This window comes from Cygnus olor, chromosome 19, assembly GCF_009769625.2.
Source record: "Cygnus olor isolate bCygOlo1 chromosome 19, bCygOlo1.pri.v2, whole genome shotgun sequence".
NCBI lineage: Eukaryota > Metazoa > Chordata > Aves > Anseriformes > Anatidae > Cygnus > Cygnus olor.
In genome coordinates, this window is record NC_049187.1 from 9,824,979 (window position 1) to 9,844,256 (window position 19,278).

Sequence of the window (19,278 nt, forward strand, 5' to 3'; positions counted from 1 at the left end):
GGGCTGAGCATAGGGAGATTTACGGGGAAAGGGAGGCCTGGGGGGAAGCGTGGGAGAATGTACTGGTGCCTGTTTGTTACCATCCTGACCTGGGTGCTGGGCTTTGGTCTCTGGCAGATGTTAGCTAGGTGCGGTGGTCTCTGTTATTTCCTTGGGGTTCTCTCATGTACGCCTCGGATGTTGTCTTCCATGGCCAAAACTAGGGAGGAGTCTTAGCCACAAAACACTGATTCATGCCAGTATAGTGAGTGCTACAGAATTTGAGGAAGGTTTAGGCGTTCTTACAGTTTGATCTGTTAAAAAGGAAGCGCTTGGATAGAGCACAGAGATGGAAAAAGAATAAAAAATCAGTATTTGTTTCGCAGAGTATAACCAATTCTTTGCAGGATTTTGACCAGTGAAGAGATAGTGTCCAGGTCTCGTTAGGAGGCTTATCTCTTTTGGGTTCTGGATGAGCAGATGCACTTTCTCTACCAAATATGGATAAATAGTGTTTTTCTAGGAAATACCCATCTGATCTGATTGTAGCATAGTGTGGTTTGACATCTGTTCACACACACAATAATTCATATCGATCTGATCTTTTATTGAAACTGCCAGTAGGTGGATGGATGGATTGATGGGAAGAATAGTGTCTGGGTATTAATTTTATTCTGTTATCAAAATGCCCGCAGAGAGGACAGATGAGGTTGGGGTCTGGGAAGCAGATGTTCCCAGGGCTGCCCTGTCTTCCCCTCCCCGAGAGCAGGAAGGGGAGCCCATGGCACGAGCTCCGGCCCCACAGGGTGCCCGGCACGGGTGGTCTCTGAGGGGCAGGGGTGGCGACACCCAGCCTTGCTCTGGTGTACCCAGAGCCCTGCAAATAAAGTAGGGCAACCACGGTGCTCCTAGGGTGGTAATGAACCCGCGATCCTTAAATTGCGTATTAGGGAGTTTCTGCTGGATTAAGGTTTTTGCACATCACAATGCTCTTATCTAGGATTTATCTGCATGCAGAAATGAATAAAAAGTGAATTAGAAAGAAAACATCAATAGAGATCACATAAATAAGCATGCAAATTTATAATCTTTAATAATTATTGTATTTTCACACAAACTTCAAATGTTTCATTTTAAATTTACATTCCCAGTCTTGCACCATCGAAATTTATGGCTCAGCCTCACAGTTTATCTGTTCAAGTGCTTTACCACGGCCTGTGTTCTTGCCTAACAACAGGGAATTATCAATCTTTTTGTTTTTTTAGGAAGCAAATGGCCATCTCTTTCTTGTTACGTTTGCTTGCAGGCATGACAGGAACACGGCTTTACGCGGTGCCTGTGCAGCGTGCGTGCCAGCCTCGGGTCTGGGCAGCGCCTTTGTGCTGACAACACCAGCGCCGGGCTGTGCCGTACAGCTTGGCTGCTGTTTGTAAAACCTCCTAGCCTTGAGCGTGCTGGAGACTCCTCATGGCTTGGATGTATTAAAATGGAGCGTGTTGTCTAGCAGGTTGTCTCCTACAATGTTCAGCGCCCCAACCAGACATTTACCAGGCTGGTAGGGCTGTCAGGAGAGGGCTGCTCACCGGGAGCGGCTGGGTGAGCATCCCGGCTGGGCTGCAGACAGAGGAAGTGACCGGGGGGACTAAAGGCATGGGGAACAAAGGAGAGAAAGAGCATGAGAGGTAGTGTGGAAAAGTGAGCTGATAGCTGCCTCCGCAGATAGCACTAAGTAACAAAGCCAGAGCTTCCCATTCTTCATCCTTTCCTCGCAGCTACCAGTCAGTCAAAAGGCGGTGGAATACTTAACAGCTTAAAACAAATCTAGCTCAAAAGTGGCATGTAATGAATAAGAATTCTGTGTTTTGGAAATAAATAACTAGCCTGTTTTCTATCTATATCTGCAACACGTTGCTGCTTGCAACCCTTTGTTACAGAAATATTTTTAGTTCGGCGTGTTTCCTTTCCCAGCTAATTATCTTCGGCTTCAAGTAGGTGCTCTGGATTAACAAGTGACTATCGTTTAGGAAGTCAAAGTCAGGAGGAATACAGAGTTTCATGAGACCCTTTGTGACTTTGGAATGTAGCAGACATTTTTCTTATATATATTTTTTAAGTTTGACTTCTTCAAAGGAAGACCTTCCACCCTTCTCAGACTGAACCATCTCTATCATGCAGTCATTAAAGATTCAGTAGTACCTTTTAAGTCCATGTTAGGAAATTCAAATTTTTCAATTTAGTAAAGTTGTGTCTCTTTTTCAAGTACTGTACTACTCATTTTTGAAGGTCTTCCAGGATTTCCAGTGGTTTCTCACCAGAAGAGAGCAAGAGCCAGAATATGTTGTTGTAATTGAAGATCTCGGTGCGGCAGGACTGCGCACACTCTATGGCTGAACTGCCTACAAGGGTAAAACCATCACGTAGACGGAGAAGGAGCCCCTCAGGTGACCAGTGCTGCTTCTGTTGTGCTGCTGGAGTCCTTTTTGAGCATGGCTTGGTTATTTGACTCCTATTTATTTGTTTCTTCGTTAGGGATTGGAACTGAAACTGGAGTCCCTGATCTCCAAGGGCTTAGAGCTTTTAAATGTTGAAGGTTGAACTTCCTAGTCAGGCTGAGCTAAATTGCAGCATACTTTGAAATCTGCATCAAGATCTCGACGTTTTTAAATGGCTGCTTCTCTATTTAATGTTAGAGAAGGAAAAATCTAAGCCTCTGAGTGGATTCATAGTCACACTTTAATTAATCATATTTTTACAACATGCTGCCAGCAACTGTCAGGAGCAAGGAGATGCCTCTAATCCAAATTCACAACAAAAAATAAATGCACTAGAACTATCCCCAGCCAATAAACAGACTCATCCTTTAAGAAATAACACCCTTCCTGCAAATCAAACCAAGAAAAACTGACGCAAAGCAGATTTCTTCCACTCCTAGTCCCGGTCCAACAAGGTCCGTTTGTAAGCAGGAACGAGCGCCAGCAGCAGCGCGCTCCAGGGGCTGCAGATGAGCACAAGTGGGAGTGTAGGTGATGAGAAGGAAAAGTCATTGGCAAGGAAATGGGTTGGGGTTTCAGCCTTCCCCGGGGGTCACTCTGAAGAGCAAAGGGTGCGGTGGGGAGTGAGAACAGGAACAGGATCTTGGAAAGGTCTGACACATTTTGAAATCCCATCTTAGGCTACAGTGAACTAAAGAAATTCATTGGCTGTTAGTTACGTGGGGATGGAAATAACCCCTCTGTGGCCGCATGTGGGGCTGTTTGTTTCTCAGGACAAGTACTTCTTAAAAAAAGAAAAATGGAGCAACCTCAGAGCAACCAAGGCTCTTGGAGAGAGGCAGGGCAGAGCTGGCAGAGCAGTGGCTGGTGCCACGCTCTGGATGATGGGTTTAAGAAATGCGCAGGAAATGAGAAGCGCCTCGCTTCCCTTCCTGTGCTGGCCTAGCACACAAAGGAAAAGTACTGACTTGGTAAATGATGAGGAGGACATTTTTCTGCGATCGACAGGGTGTGTTTGGCTTCCCTGTACTCTGGGGTTGTGTTTTTTTCTTTCCTTGCTAGTTTTCAAGCAGTTGTTTTGAGAATAGTTCACTGCTCATCTCTAAATAAGGCATTCCTCTTGCTGTTTAATTCCTTCTTACTGATAAGAGCGACTCAGGGTGAGCACAAGGCAGCTGGGAAAGCAGGGTTAGGAGAGAGGTCTGTGAAACCAGCCGAATGCCCGTTACTTCTTTTCCCTTTGAGGCGTCCGTGGAGTTACGTGGGGTGCTGGGGTTCCCCGTGGCTCGGGGTGGGATGAGCTGCCCCCCAACACAATGCACGTAGCAGGGCAGTTCCCAACGTTGGTCCTCCAAGCCCCGCGCTCCCAGGGGGAGGACAGGACGATGAAGGCAGCTTCTTCAGCATCGGCAGCTAACCGGTGCCAAGGGTTGGTGACACCCCCGTCTGTCTCAGCCGGTATTAACGGTGCGAGAGGAGGGGAACTGGAGGGATGGAGCAGGCCGTGTGCTGAACGAAGGGAAAGGGGGGATGATGCCTGGACGGGCTGCAGAGAGGAGTGGGCGAATTGCTTTGTATGTTGACTACAAAGAGGGATGTTACCATCGTCCATGACTGTAACTTTTCTGTGACTAGGCACAAGTTACCTCTCTCCAGGGCTTTCACGAGTGCTAAAGCCTAATTAAACCACGTTAAAAGCAGCGTCCCCAGAGCTGCCTGTGAAAACACACTGACCTTCTCCGGCAAGTGTTGGCACCGTCATTGTAACCCAGCTCTCCTCCTGTTTTGTCGGGGTGCCCGGTACCCCTGCCCCACAGGCACTAGGTCTGAGCACTGCTGGGTGTTCTGCCCCCAGGGGCAGCCAGCAGCCGCCGCTGAGGTTGTGGCTCCCTCTGGGCTTTGTGCACATCTCCGGGACACTGCAAAGCTGGCAGTCCCCAGAGCTCATCCTCTTAGACTTTTCCTTTGGTGCCTGTCACTGCCACTGGCCTCTCAACGTGCTCCAAAAACCCTGAGATAACGCTTTTTCTCCCTCTTCCTGAGTGGTTTCATATATTATTTATTAATGACATTCAGAGGACACAGCAGTGACAGATTCTGTTACGATGACTGCAGTAAAACTCTGCACTTATACACGAAGCTACTGGGAAGCTAGGGCATTGTTAGAGACTCTGGGGTTAACTCAGTGTAGCCGTGGTCTTCCTTGTCTTAGGGGGATATATTTATGTGAACTTCTGAAAAATGATGAGGCAGGGATTAAATTGGGGTGCAGCCAGGGGCCTTTGAAGCTTTGATATTGGGTGTGTGTCTGGGAGACTAATCCTAGCCATGGTAGACTCAGACATCTGTACGGACTGTGCAGGCTGTGGTTCACCATCCCGAACGCCCAGCTCGTTCGCAGCCTTCAAATGCTTTGTTTCAGAGAGTAGCTCTCCTGCAACGCCAGTCTTGGCCCGAGCAATGGGGCCGTTCCCCTTGCAAAGCCGCAGGGTGCCCGTGCTCAGAGCGGTCCCGGGGGACCGGGAGGAGTGCCCGTGGGCTGCTGAACCTCTATCAGCAGGCACGAGGCCGGCTGGCAAGGCAGCGTGTGTTGTGCGTGCTGGAGCAGTTGTTCAGCCTTCCAGAACCTGCCGTGCTTCGTATCAATGCTAACAGCATCCCTTATTTTCGTAAAATTACATTTTTATAACTTCAAAATGCTTTGAGTTTTTGCTAGTCAAAAGCCATTTTATTTCCTTCATTCCTTCTATTTTTCCCATTTTTGTGTAGTGAAAAAGTTGTAAAATGTTTTGAAATTAAGTCATAGAATAGGTAGAGAGGGAAAAAAAACCTACATTGTCAATGAAAATAGCAAAAACAAATTTTTAAGACTTTTCATCCAGTTTTAGAAGTAAGCATCCGAATCTCTTTGACAGTGAAATATGCACAGAGAGTGGGGATATTGGTAGGCTTTTGGTTCTTCTTCTTATTGCTTATTTAGTCTTTGACGGTGTGGTAGCAGCGGTGTCAAACGGAAAGCTTGCTCTGCATTTTCCCCCACAAAGAGCAGCGCTCCCCGGTCAGTGGTACGTGAGTCATATTTAAGCCCGAGAGAACAGTGCACGGAAAGACACTGCCGGCGACGTTCCCTATGAGAACTTGTCCAGCGCAGAGAATTTCAAAGCCCTGGGCTGTCCCCTGGGGCCAGGCTGCCCCGGCCGATCTGTGCCTGTGTCCGGGGCGCGGAGCTGGGCCGTTTCTCCTCCCGGAGCTGGAGCTGGGCGCTGACCACGACTGCACAGCCTGGTGGGCCTGGCTCACTGGTGTCTGGGCAGGGGAGAGGGGCAGCCGCTGGAAGGGAGCGCTCCTGCGGCCTTTCCCCCGACTGGCAGTGCTGCGGGCGGCAGGACTCTCACTTCCTCTTGCCATTTAGAAAATCATCTTTTACCTGATCCAGTTGCCCCCTATTTGTCTTTTCCCGTGAAGCTGCAGTTTAATGAGTGCAGAAACATCCATAAACTTTAAAATCTCAAATGGAATTTGAAGCCAGTGCCTTGCCTTTCAGGTATAAGGATACCCGTAAAAGATCCAGGTGACCTTTAGAATATTTCCTTGTTGTTAAATTAACTCTGGCTTGTACAAAAGTAAAGATTTTGTGTGTCCTGTTTTCAGGATGAGGATGTTCCTAGGTTTGCTTTTTATATCTCCTAAGCTATGTACCCAGTTGTGTCAGTTATGTTTTCTAATTGGTTTCCTTGTCTGAGGACTTCTTCCTGTCTGACTTTCAGCGCTGGCCGTGTCAGCTCCCGTTAGAAATACCGAGTCAGGCACACACCACATCTCCTTGAACAGCTTTACCTTGCAGCGGAGAGCAGCGCAGTATCCTGATGCTGGCAGGCATTGCCGGGAGCAGGTACAGCTGCTCTTACCGGTGTCCCAGCAGCAGGTTTGTGCAGAGCAGATGAATTCACCCCTGTGCGGTGCTGAGGCCGCAGCTCTGGTGAGTCCGGGCCGTGCACTGCTCCCCCTCGCTGCCTTCTGCGAGCGCAAGTTGCATTAATTGTCCGGTTGAATACACGTGGGAATCGGGACACACCGCATGCAGGGGAAAACTGCAGCCACCGCCTGTGTGCCCCTGCCTCGCCGGCTGTCTGGGGAGTCTGCCCGGGATAACAGCCTGAGCTGTAGTCAGTAAGATAAAGGAAAACGCAAAGTGCCTGTAGCTGCCTGCTCTGACTCTTTTGACAGACGTTTTGAGCTCCAGCAGTTGCTGTTAGAGGAGGGCTGGGCCCTCAGAGCACCCCCGTGCCCGTGCTGGCTGCGTGCTGAGCTCCCTGCCCTGGCTCTGCGAGCATGCCGGCACGCCAACACTCGTGCAAAAAGCCTGGTGGTGCGCGGGTTGCCCGAGGTGGGGCCTTCCCCGTCCTCCCCTTCAGTGGCGCGCGTCCTTCCTCTCCCCTGCCCCTAAAGCTGTGGGGATGGGAATGGGCAGTGGATGTGAACCAGCTCGTTTGGTTTTGCGGGTCCTCTCTGGGCATTTTTAAACCTCACAAACCCGGGTGTGCTGTGACCGAAACAGCCTGGTGGAACAGCGGGCGGGGAGAGGGGAGGTGTGAGGAGGACTTGTTTGCGAAGTCGAGACTGAGGGGCTGCAGTGCAGAGCCTGCCCTGCCACGGCTTTTACTTCATTTGCACCTGTGGATACCTGTCACAACGTTTCTGCGGAGAGCATTTCACTTTATTAGCTTGTATTGTTAATGGCAGAAAGTCCTGTCAGTTTCTATCTATTGTTTCCTGCCAAGTGCTTTAAACAATCAGAGCTGAATTATACAGCGATTTCCTTAAGCACCCAGACGGCAGTCCGCTGATAGCCGCTCACTTGCAGGGGATTAAAATAAAGAAGTCTGGAGGCAGGCGGCAGGTTAAGGAGCTCCCCTCGCCTGCAGCAGCGAGGTTCGCGCCCCTCAGACCCCGTTGCCTGCTGCTGGCTGCCCAGCTCTTTGCAAGGTAAGTACTGGGAGATGTTACAGCCTGTTCCAGGCTACACAGCTCTCAAGGCTGCCGAGCCATTCCCATCAGGATCAGAGGTTTTTCCGTGGGGACACAAAGATTTGTTCCCTGTCTCAGCCCAAGGGATCGGAGGAGCCTGTTGGCCTTGATGCAGCCAAGTGCTTCTCTTCAGGAAGGCGTTACGCTGGTGCCCAAGTGTTTTGCTAACTAGAGGAGACCTCATTGCGAGAAATTTTAAAGGCACATTTACAGCTTAAGTCTACCTCTCAAACAAGACTGGCTGGCAGAAATAAAGGGGATAACAGACCGAGGCACGCAGAGTCATCTCAGGGTTTTTAAAACTTAAGGTCATCGCTCTTAGCCTTGGCTTCTGCAAGCTAGGCATGCAGATGCTGATGTAGGAACATAAATAAGCGGCCTACTTTTCTGGGATGCTGAATCCATTAAAATCAATGGAAGTTCTGCATCTCCCACTAAAATGTCACTTACTTTGCTAGCTAATTTTAGGTACCCAAATACAGAAACTTTGATCTAGCAGCAGTTTTTTAAAACACTGCTGATTTTTTGCCATGCTTCTGGGACACCAAAGCGCGTGGCACGTGGCTGATGCCTGGCGTTCGGGCAGGGAGCTTGGGATGAGCCCTGCCCAAAGGCTTCGCCCGCATGGCCGCAGAGCAAGAGGGAAGGAGGATGGACGTCGGCAGCAGGAGGTTCATGGGCAGCTGCCCTCTGGCAGCCTGCAGCCTAGGCTGAGGGCAAATTGAAAGGACCGGGCAAAACAACGAGTCGAAGCACGCCGTACAAATCTCTCCCTGGGATCGGCAGCTCCAGCGAAGGCATTTTTGAAGCTGGGGCAGATACAATCTGTGTGCTGTCCCTCACAGTGAAGCTGCCAGGTCATGACTTGTTTTCTTGCTGGGTCTGAACAGTGCTGTTAATGTCAGTGTGGTCTTGGTAAAATGAAGTGAGAGATTTGTCATGTGCTTTAGTCTTTACTTTTATAGCACTACATATAAAAAAGGAGAGAGACAAATGTCCTTTTGTCCTGCGAGGGCATTGATTTTCATTGCCTGCACTGGTGTGCCTGGTAGCTGCTTGGGCCTCTGCTTTGTTTGGCAGGACATTAAGTCTGAAAGTCAACATCTAGGACTTTTCTTGTAATGCATCCTCTGTCCTGAAACAGAGCTCTGCTATGCAGTGTGTGCCTTGCATTCAATCGTGAGTTCGTGCTGCCGCTCTGATCGTGGCATAGGTACCCCTTCTAAAGGCTCTCAGGCTACCAGACTTGTCTGGCATCACCTCCAGGTTGCCTTTTCCTTTGCTTTTCCAGCCTCAATGTATTTTCCCCAGCGTGTGTCTTGAGCTCCTAAGCAGCATTCAGTCATTTCCCCATTTTCTTTATTTCCTTACCTGCCTCTGGGCTTTATGTCATCTTTGTCCTTTTTTTTTTTCCTGACAATGTCTTGCCTTTTCCTGCTCACAAACACCGCCTGTGAACAGCAAAGGCCATTAACACCATGCAGCAAGGTACTCATTTGCTGCTGCAAAAAATTCTCTATTGGTGAAAGGCTTTACTGATGTCAGCAGTAAAAGTTTTCAGCAAATTCTTAATTTACTAAGTACTTCCAGATTAAGGAAGAGCACGGAAAGGCTTACATTCACAAAACATTCAAAGGCCAGAGGGACTGTGCAAAAAAAATATTCATTTGAATACAATTATTTTTCAAGAGAACAAAAAAAAATCCCTTTTTTTTTTAAACTGGGTCAACAGTACATCTGCAGCACTCAGCCATTTTACATATGACACGATCACCCACTCTGTTTATCTTTAGGCAATATGCTCTTGCAAACTGCCAATTAATTGCATATTTGGTGCCTGCTCTCTCCCAGCATCCTGGATAAACACAGCGAAGCCAATCAGAGGGAGCTGCTCTTGGCTGCGAGGGGAAGGAAATCTGTCATTGTCTCAGCCTTGTTATCTGCAACCACGGCAGACTTTTAGCAGCGTTCTGCTTGTAAACACCCTCTTTAGACACCTTCTGATTTACATAGATGGCGTGTCAGCCATTGTCTAGGCACTACCTGAAGATTTCTAAATAATTGCTTTCCAAAATATTAGATGCAGATTGTCCTTGATAAAAGGCAAGCGCCATCAGCAGCGCTAGGAAAATGTGGTAAGCAGTCCTCAAAATGAAAAGATAAAGCCAATTCCAAAGTAGGGTAAGAGAGAGGAGAGGAGACCAAAGGATTTCGGGGTTCGGTGTGTCGGTGGCCCTGCTCAGAGAGTCCTGGGGATTTGGGCTGGACTGCTGGGTGCAAGGTTTTAGGGACAGGTCAGGCTGTGGCACAGCCCTTTCAGAAAGCTGGGGTCTGTTGATGTTAGCCCAGGGGCACATTCTTCTCCTCTGCTCTAGGCTGGAAGTATTTCCTACTCTGTGCGAGACTCATGTTCTTTAAATCTAGTCTCGACAAAACAACCTTAGGGAATGATCTCCATTGCACACAGGGTTTTCTGATTGGCCATATTCTTCCTTTCTGTCTCCAATCCCTCTGACTACTGAAATCCTGCAAGAATGCACTGGAGGGATGATCCCGCAATGGGTTTGGATGTGCACTCGCTACAGCCTGGCAGGTCTTCTCTTTCTTTATTTCTACCGTGCTCTAAAACTAAGTGACTTAAAGAGAGGCTCAGCTGAATCTACAGGGGCTACAGATAGCCAGGACAAAATCTTCTCCCAGGGCAATGCTCAAGAGGATTTCAAAACTGCCATCTTGACATTGAGTTACTGTAAATTAACTCTTGCTTCCAGGCAAAGAGTGATGAATGGTCTGAAATGAAGAGATAAGTGTGCATATGGATTCATTCTCCCAGGCTCCCGTGGACCTTCTGTGGTGCTAGCAGATGGGAATAATTCCTAAAACGGGGAATATTTGATGCTGGGTCAATTCTTATTTTATTATGCCGATGTGTATAGAGTGGAATTAGTTTGAACTTACATCAGCTTGATATAGGAGAAAAGCAAGCTCCTTGTGTCTTTCAACAGTGCGGACTCGTGTTTGGCTTTTTTTTTTTTGTTCTTTTTTTTTGGTCTAGCTGTTCTTTTTCACCAGCCTCAGCTTAGGCTGTCCATGATTTAATCCTGTTATTTAATATTTGCCTACCAGTCGTGCCGTAAGGCCGTAGGGAAGATGCGTTGTGACGTGCCTACCTGCCAGTCTGAGAGCCCGTCCAGCCTGGTGTCAGCAGGAAAAATGGGAAATGGGAGGCGTGCAGCTGGGCTGCGATGGCTGCTGCACAGTCAGGGCCTGCTCCTGCTGAATCAAGGAGGATGTAAGCACTGGACTTCAGTGGAAGTGGGATTTGGCCTGCAGACAGCCAACACATGATTCATCGTGGGTATTGCAAAAAGGGTTTCGTTTCTTGCCTCCCGGATTTGGATACGACAGGATTTCTGGTGCAAGAACAGGCTGCAAGGAGTGGATGTCCACATGTCCTGAGAGCCAGCTGTGCAAATTGCACGTGGTAGATTAGGAAGATGCCTGTTTGCGTTGCAGTGACAGTGAGATAGTATTGTGATCGTGCACAAGTCACAGCCAAGCTGCTAGCACGTCTTTGGGACATGGAACAGAGACGGAATAGAAAACATCCTTGCTGTTCTGCCCCTCCACATACTTGGTTCAGCAAGAACATGCTCAGAAGAATGCCACATCCTTCCTCAGTGCCCTTCTGGAGCACTGGGAGCCCTGGTTTGCGGCAGGTGCTCCTGGTTCCCTTTCCCGTTAACTCAGGGAACGGCACAAAGAGATGAAATAGATAACGCAACAGTTCCTGCTGCTCGTGAGCACACCGGAGCAGGGAATTTAAACATTTGCCCTCAGAAATGTCACTGCTTCAAGCAGCTTGTGTTTCGGGAAAGGGCAAGGCGTGGGGAGTTGTGGGAACTCAACCAAAACATTCTTTTTTTTTCTTTTATTTCTGTAATTTGTCAGAATTTTCTAATTGACAGGGTGAAGTAAAACCTGTTGGATTGAGGTTGCCCTCCAGGTCATTGTACAGAATTGTGCTACGGGTGTGCAGTGGAGACGAGATATATTTGTTGCTGTCAGGGACTACAGTTTATTATCTAGACGGGCAGTGGCTAATAATGGCAGTTTAAATTTCAAGAGGATTTGAGGAAAATGTCCTTTAATTCCCATATGCCTACATTATGGACTTATTCCTCCACGCCTGCACTTTTTTTTATATATATAATTTTAAATATGCATTGTAAATACTGATAGAAGGAGGCTGCAAGCTAAGCCGACAGCATTTATAGTTCCAGCTTTAAAGACGAACTGCCTGCAGGAAGTAATAACGAGCAGGGCTGCCCGGAGCAGCTGCCCGTGAAGGACTCCAGCGGCGGCAGTGACGGCGTCGGGCAGCGCACCCCGGGCACGGCTCGGAAGCGGGCACTGCTCCGCTGCCCCCGGCATCGCCCGGCCCCATCCAGGCCTGGCCGGCTGCCTCCCGAAGGGCTGCCGAGAGCAGCCAGGAGCCTGCTGCTGAGTACATGGAGAGGAAATCCTAAACTTCATCGGAGGCATAGACCGAGGAGCCTGTGCTTATGCGCGAGCTCTCTCCCTTCTTTCCGGTACGTTAGCTGTATTGCACTAATTATATACGTGAGAGAAGCGTGCTGGATGAAGTTTAATTAGGAATGAGCTGCTTCGTCATGTAAACCCGGAGTGCAGCGCAGTTTGCTCAGCCTGGATCGCCGCCAGCACCTGCGGGAGCACCCAGGCAGCGGGAAGGGGCTGGGAGCAGGGAGCAGATGCCTCCTCCAGAGCTGCGAGCCTCGAGGAAGGGCTTGAATTACAAAGGAAGGGAAGGGGCTGAGCTTCCCTCCCCCCCACCTCCCGTCACAAAGGGCAATAGTCAGTTTACTTTAATAATCCCACTATCAGCTGCAGAGGAAGTCTCGCAGTCCGGGAGTCTGCAAGCAGCTCGGAGCCAGCTGGGTAGCACGGGGCGAGCCGTGGCCGAGGGAGGGCACCGCCGAGGATGGACTCGCGCTGCTCGCCAAGGAGCTGACTTTCCCAGGGATCCCAGAACTGCTTTTCTATCCCGATCTTATTTTTCGATCCTGTGAAGGCTTTGGTAAGTGTCCAGTAGCTTTTCGCTTACCTTTCATTTCTGTGGTCACTAGGACTTGCCAAATTGCAATGGAACTGCAGTGGCGAAGCATTTCCCGCACCTTCGTGAGCTTGCTCTGGAAGTGGATGATCCAGATTTGAAAAGCTGGACCTTTAAAATCTTTTGAATTCGTACACTGGTTTAAAAAAAAAAGCCAGGAAGCAGATATGGAGAAAACAGACTTGCCAGTGCATTGTTTCAGCTGGTGGGGACTGCTGGGGCTGCGGCATCGTGCAGTGTGTTGGATTTTTGAACGTTGGACTGCTCTGAGCAGAGCTCTCCCGAGGTCTGTCGGTCGGTTCAGCCGTGCAGATGTTTGTGCTGCTTCCTGTGAAAGCTGCCCGTGGGGGTTGAGGCAGCTGCGCCTGCAGCCAACCTCTGCATTCAATCAGCCGCCAAGGAGCGGCGCGTTCAGCGCCTTCTCTGGACGCTCATGGGGAGAGAGAAAGATGCAGGAATCGAGTGGTAAAGTGGTTTGCTCGCATGGCGTTTGCTCTGGGCCCTGAAACTTGTGGAAGCACGGCGTGCAGCAGGCAATTCCCTCACGCCCGCAGGGAGGGCAGCAGGCAGCGGGACCACGGCGTTGCGTACAGGATTAACGTTTTTTTTTCAAAGAGAATGTAGAAGTTCTGTATGACTGCAAAAAAAAAAAGAATCGGCCATGGACTAGGGCAGGGTGTGTTTGCAAGCAGTCCCGGGTGTGTGTAGGCGGCTGTGTACGTGGTGAGAGTACCGGATAGCTAACTTTAAAGGGAGATGTATGAAATCTTATGTAATTTATGAAACCGAGCGTCCTTTCCCGATGTCCGTGCTGTGAGCCTGAAAAGGCTAACCCTGAAATGATTTTAAAGCTGTCTTTGTTAGTCATCCTTTCTGCAATTTGTTTCTTTTCACGTTCCGTTTTGAGTAAAAGGAGCCAGGCTGGTTTCTCTCCCCTCTCCACTCCTCCTCTATTGTTAGGCTCTCCCAGCTTCCCCTACAATTGTCCAGCTCTGCTCTTTTCTGAGCCTGGCAGAAAAGGATTTTGTTGAAAAGGAAAGAAAGTATTTCAGAGTAAAGTCTGGCAAGCATTTGTGTCCTCATTAGGCTCCAGGCACACTTCCTCCCTCCCATCTCTTTTTCCCTACAAGTAGCAGGGTGACAAGCATTGCTTGCGATGCCTTCAGCGGCAGCAGAATTCCCCCTTACCCTTTGGACCGCTCGCTGTTCGATAAACTCAGCAAATAATAATCGCAGCTAGAAAACGAAGCATGTTACGTACCCCAAGGAGCAGGTACCTGTAACTGTGGCAGTGAATTTGGTAAGACAGCCTCAGTCAGCCCCTGGGGCTGGAGGCAGGGACGCTGAGCATCCTCCCGAGGCAGGGTCGGGCAGTGCGGCTGCAGGACGGGCGTGAGGAAAGCGGTGTGCAGCGAGGGGGAAAGGTCAAGATGCGTCTGTGTTTGTCCTCATTAAATCGTAGCTTAATGTAGCAGACCGTAATTAACGGTCATGCTAATGCTCAGAGGTAAGCCGATACGATTCTCGCTTCCTTTAGATTCCCAGCCATCGTTTCGGTCTTCTTCCTCTGACGAGCACAGATGAAGCAGGGTTGGGGCTGGCTGTGCTTTGGGGGCTCCCAGCCCGCAGCACCACGGCCCTGCGGCACGCTGACACCCCGCGCTGCCCCCACACCACGGCCGAGCTCCTGGCACCGCCACGCCGCGGGTAGCAGGGGAGGCCCTGGGCATGACGGCCGTGCCTGCAGAAGGGGGCTGCCGCGGGGTGGTAAAACCAACACAGACTCCTGTGAGGCTGAGCCGCCTCCTGGGCCTCGTTAGCGACAGTATTAGCACAGGAAGATGTGAACGGAGCGGGTGAATAGCGGCGCTGTAGGCAACGGGGAGCCTCAGATCTGGGGGGAGCGGGGCCCGGCGAGCCCCCGTGTGTGGTGCTCCGCTGGCCACAGCCCTCGCGTGTCTGACCTCTCGTCACAGCAGCTCACCGGGCCTTTGTGGCCCTAGGGTGCGTATTTGGGAAGCCGGGAACGTAGTGAGTGGGATGAGAAAGCACTCAGTAATTTTGTGAGCTTCCTTCTGCTGAAAGTGACAGGAAAAACACCTTTTCACATTTAAAAGGCTCCCTCAGCTCCCCTGGGTGTTGTACAGAAACACCCCCCTTCTCTGCTTCTCTTCGGCTTTCACCGTTTGAGACCTGCAATTTGATGACAGATTTAATAATATACGACAGAATTGTCATTTGTGCTGGGAAGAGCTATTCAAAGGAAAGTTGTATCACCTGGGATAACAAAACGTAAAGCCAATGATTTGTTCAATCCCAGTTTTAGATGCTCAAGACCCAATTTTTCAGACTTGTTGGGCACAGATGTCTGCTGGAGTCGAGTTAAATACCGGGCCTAAGCTGCCGGGTTCTCCACTTAGGGACTGTACTGGCATATTTAGGCTTATTCATTCTTCACAGCTGAAGACCTGTTCCAGGAGGCTCTCCCTGGCTCAGGAGGTGCTCGGTGCCTGGCTGGGAGCGCGGTGGGGAGAGGGGCCGCGCTGCCTGCTGCCTGGGAAGGAGCAGGATGCAGGTTGGGCTGCAGCCAGTAGGTTTACAGCAAAGACAATAAAACCAAGAACTAGGCCGATAAATGGTAAAAGGGCTTTAACAAAGCCTCTGAGCAGTTGGTCATATCCTGCAGCGTGATTGACTAAGGTGCGGGTGGGAATGGTCCCGACGGTGGTGCACATGCTGCGGCTGTCCCGCGGGAGCGAGCAGAGCTCCAGTGGAGAGGCTCAGCTCAACCTTTCCACCACTTGCAGGACTGGTCTCCACAGAACAGAACGTTTTCCAGCGATTGCTGTCCCAACAGCACGTTTCCCATCTTCCAGTCCCTCCCTGCAAGTCAGAGCACGGCCAGCTGCACGCCTTAGCAAATTCTCTGGTGAGGATGCTGGGGCCTGGGAAAGCGATACGAAGAGCACATACAAAGTGCTGAGGGCAGCAGTCAGGGCCTGATGAGCCTGTGGTCCTCAGCACGGCTTGTAAAGGTGGGCAGGAGCAGAGCGAGGGCATTCAGGTACATGGAACCTGCCAAGAGAGAGAAAGGCGGATTGCCTGCAGCGCGGGAGCAGGGCTCTCCCAGGCAGGGCACAGAGCAGATGCCTACCTCTGTTAGCCTCTGTGTGTGTGTGCCTCTGTGCGTGTGCAGGCAGTCAGATACTGAGCCTGTGTCCTTGGTTCATCGGGGCTCCCCCAGTCAGATGGCATCAGTGGCTCGGGCTGCTTGCGCTCCGCTGGCAGTCCCCAGGTAGCTCTGCAGGACGCCTGCAGCACGAGGCAGCCTTCGCCAGCATGCCCCCTCGGCCAGGACAACATCAATAAAAATGTGAATTTATGAGCTCTGTCATGTACAGCAAGCAAAGTGTCTTGCAACAAATTAATCACTGATTGCAATGCAGTGCTGACTGGGAGCTTTCTGGTTCTCTCCTGGCATCGTTGCAAGGTTGTTAGTTACAAAACAAGTCTGATAAAGAGACCCTTGACTGCCAGCGCTTCTGTGTGCTGCTATCTGCTCACCAAACGTGAGGCAGTGTTAGCCCAAAAGGTGTTTTTACTGCTCAAGTTGCCCCAGCTTTACTCAGCAGAATGTACCAGCACCATCTCTGTGCTTGTTGCTTCCTGTCCGGTAATTTTGGGATCACATCACAGTCTGCTTCCAGGTGGGGCTGAGGAGCTGGATGCTGCCAGTGTCTGCTGGAGGCTGGAGGACCAAACTGCACAGGAGCTCCTCTTTGGGCTTTAGTGAGAGGTTCCTGGGGACCAAAAGACCATTGCCTTAAGCTCTGTTTCTTCATTTCCATGTTTACAGAGCAGCACCAAAGCGGGGCTCAGCTCTACTCCCGGCTTTTAAAGCACTCCCAGGTCCTTTAAAGGGACTGTGCAACAGCAAAATGAATTAAAAATGGCTCTTGGCTCCTGCACTGATGGCATTGTCAAGTCAGCTGACATCCTTTTCCCTGAGCTCTAGATAGCATCCTCCGGCTGTCTGTATGAAATCGTGTTCACCTGTCTGCGTGTGTGCAGAGACAGCTGTACGTGTATGTGCCTGACTTCTCAAATGTGAAGTATGGAGGGCATTGTGCGGTGGGAGCACAAAAACCTTGGTATAATTCAGACCTCGGTTAGCAGTATTTAGTAAGGAGATCTCAAAGCCTGTTTCAGACACGACCCCGCAGCAGCGTGCGCCTTCCTAGCAAGCAGGGAGAGGGCAGAGCAGCGGGCGGGTGCTCTGTGGGGGCACGGGGAGAGCCGACCGAGGCTCCTGAGCACAGCCGGCTTTGGAGTCGGGCGCCGGCTCCGGGTTCCCTTGCTAGGCTGCTTCCCTTTCCCACCGGGAGAGGTTTTGCCCATTGTTCTCTAATTTGAGCAGACAGGAAAAAACCCGACTTTGAATTCTGTTGCCTTCCCTCTCCCCACAGCTGCTGCGAGCAATTGTCCCAGTGTTCCTATCCAGAGCCGCGCTCTTTGTTTTCCTCAGGGTGGCTCTGCGAGGTTATTGTTTTTGCAGTCATTTTATTCCTCCCTGACTGAGACTAGACCGTTGTTTCCTCTTGACTCATGTCACCTGTTGGTGGCCTCTTCCTGCCCGGCACATGAGCACGGAGCAGGGTGGGAGATGGAGGCGGTGGCAGGACCTCGGTGCTGACGAATGCTCGCGCGTTACAGCAGCCCCGCCAGACACCCCGCAGAGCAGGGAGCAGAGCTGCAGGGTTGGAGCCACGTGTTCTGCTGGCTGTCAGGGACACGTGCAAAGAGACCGGGGACAGGGAGATCTGCAGGGCACGTTGCCATGTGTTTGGGATGTTTCGCCCCTGGGCACAGCAGACTTGCATCAGCTGGTCCCATCCTGGCGGGTTTGCTCACAGCTGCTGTGCCCGGAGATCCTGCGAGCACACACATCACCTGCAGGCGGGTGCTGAGCACACACATCACCTGCAGGCGGGTGCTGAGCACACACATCACCTGCAGGCAGGTCCTGAGCACACACATCACCTGCAGGCAGGTCCCGAGCACCACGTCAGACCCACCAGTCTTCGAGGCGTTGTCTCGAATGCTCGCTGGGTCCGTGGAACGAGCTGCCAGCAGATTTGTTTTCGCTACAGGCTCCGTTTGGTTCATCGAGCTTGTCACTTACTGTTGGTTTCTCCCTCCCCTTCCTATGTTCTTTTTTAAGAGTGCTCCCACAGCAGAGCTCGGAGGCTCGCTGTCGCTTTGCCCATGGTGGTGCTGGCGGGTGACCCGGCCCCTCCGCACGGCGCGGAGCCCCTCCAGCGCCGTTAGTGCTGATGGCAATTGCCCAGGCATCGCAGAGGGAGGAGGGCGTCCTGCATCTCCGATGGAACATCGACATGAAATTTCATCACCTAGGTTGCAGGAAAAATAAACTGTGGCTGGACTTAAAACACAGCGGTGAGGAGGAGTAAGGGAGAGAGACTTTTATGAGCATTGAGAATATTTGTAGCTAAGCAACCAACATCAGCAGAAAGAATAAATCAAAAGTTTCAGGGCTCTGCCTGCCTGCCTTCAAGGGTCAGGAACTATATTTTCCCTCTGTTAACAAGATTGCCTTCCTCTGAAACATCAGCTATTAGCTACTGCTGGAGGCAGCATACCATATTAGATAGACCAGAGGCTTGTTCTGGGATGCTGTGCTGGAAACGTAAATGAAAGGACGGACGATAAGCATCTTGCCAAAGGCCATCAAGTGAGTCAGGCTTCCCGGTCGCTCGCAGGAAAATGCTTTTGGAAGAGTAATGTCAAATACATATAAAACATTTTCTAAATATTCTCGTGTAAGATCTCCCAACAACTCTTGGAAGTAGCAGCTATAGACTGCTCCCGTTTTGCAGATGGCAGAAGTTAAGTGACTGGATGACTGCGGTGGTTTAGGTTTGAAATGGTGACTCTCTGCAGCTTTGCTCGTTCGATGTCTCCATGTGGTTCCTGTTGCTTTGGGGCACTGATCCCAGCTGCTGTGATTGCAACACGGATCCGAGGCCTAGCAGTTAAAGTCACTGGGCTTCATTTTCTGAGTATTGGGCAGTGCTCTTCACCGGCTTGCACCAGAAAACCTAGAAGCGTGACATTTTACTTTAAAATATGTTTTATTTTTAGAGGAATTTTCTCAGAAATGCCAATGGGAATGGCAGCAAATCAAATCCCAGCAGCAGTTTCTCAATGGAACTTCTTTTTTTAAATACCATCTTGTAACCTCAGGATATTTTCCATCTCTGCCTCTTTCCTCGTGCTTAGTCAAGAGCCAGCTAGAGATGATGCTGCGATCTTTACCCTGCCTGTCAGCCTCACTGATCGTGGAGAGAAGGACTCTGACTGCCCTCTGCATGCGGGGAAATCCCCTCGGAGAGCTCCAGAGCCCAGCTGCTGGAGCCCTGAGCCCTGCCACGCACACAGCTGCCGTCGGTCCTGGCCCTAAATAGAGATAGTCCCTGATCGAGAGCCCCAGAGACCTCTGAGCCTCCACAGACACTCAAGTCGGCGTTAATTATAAGGCTGAGTATATTAAGGCCAGATCTCCTGGTATTTATAGGGAGCTGTATTCCTACACCAGATTTATTATTTCAATGGGAGGAATGAACT

General features: G+C 50.5%; 1 protein-coding gene across 14 annotated transcripts in view; it reads left to right on the forward strand.

The window, feature by feature from the left end:
• Positions 1 to 19,278, forward strand: part of LOC121057304 (DAB2 interacting protein) — a 225,995-nt gene that overhangs the window by 134,244 nt on the left and 72,473 nt on the right. Inside the window, exon 1 of one of the 14 annotated variants that reach the window (XM_040531246.1) lies at positions 11,430 to 12,597. The exons of the other annotated variants lie outside the window; for them this stretch is intronic. The gene's annotated coding sequence lies outside the window, so the exon portion shown is untranslated. Of the gene's footprint in view, positions 1 to 11,429; positions 12,598 to 19,278 lie in introns of those variants that run through there. 14 annotated transcript variants of the gene reach the window in all.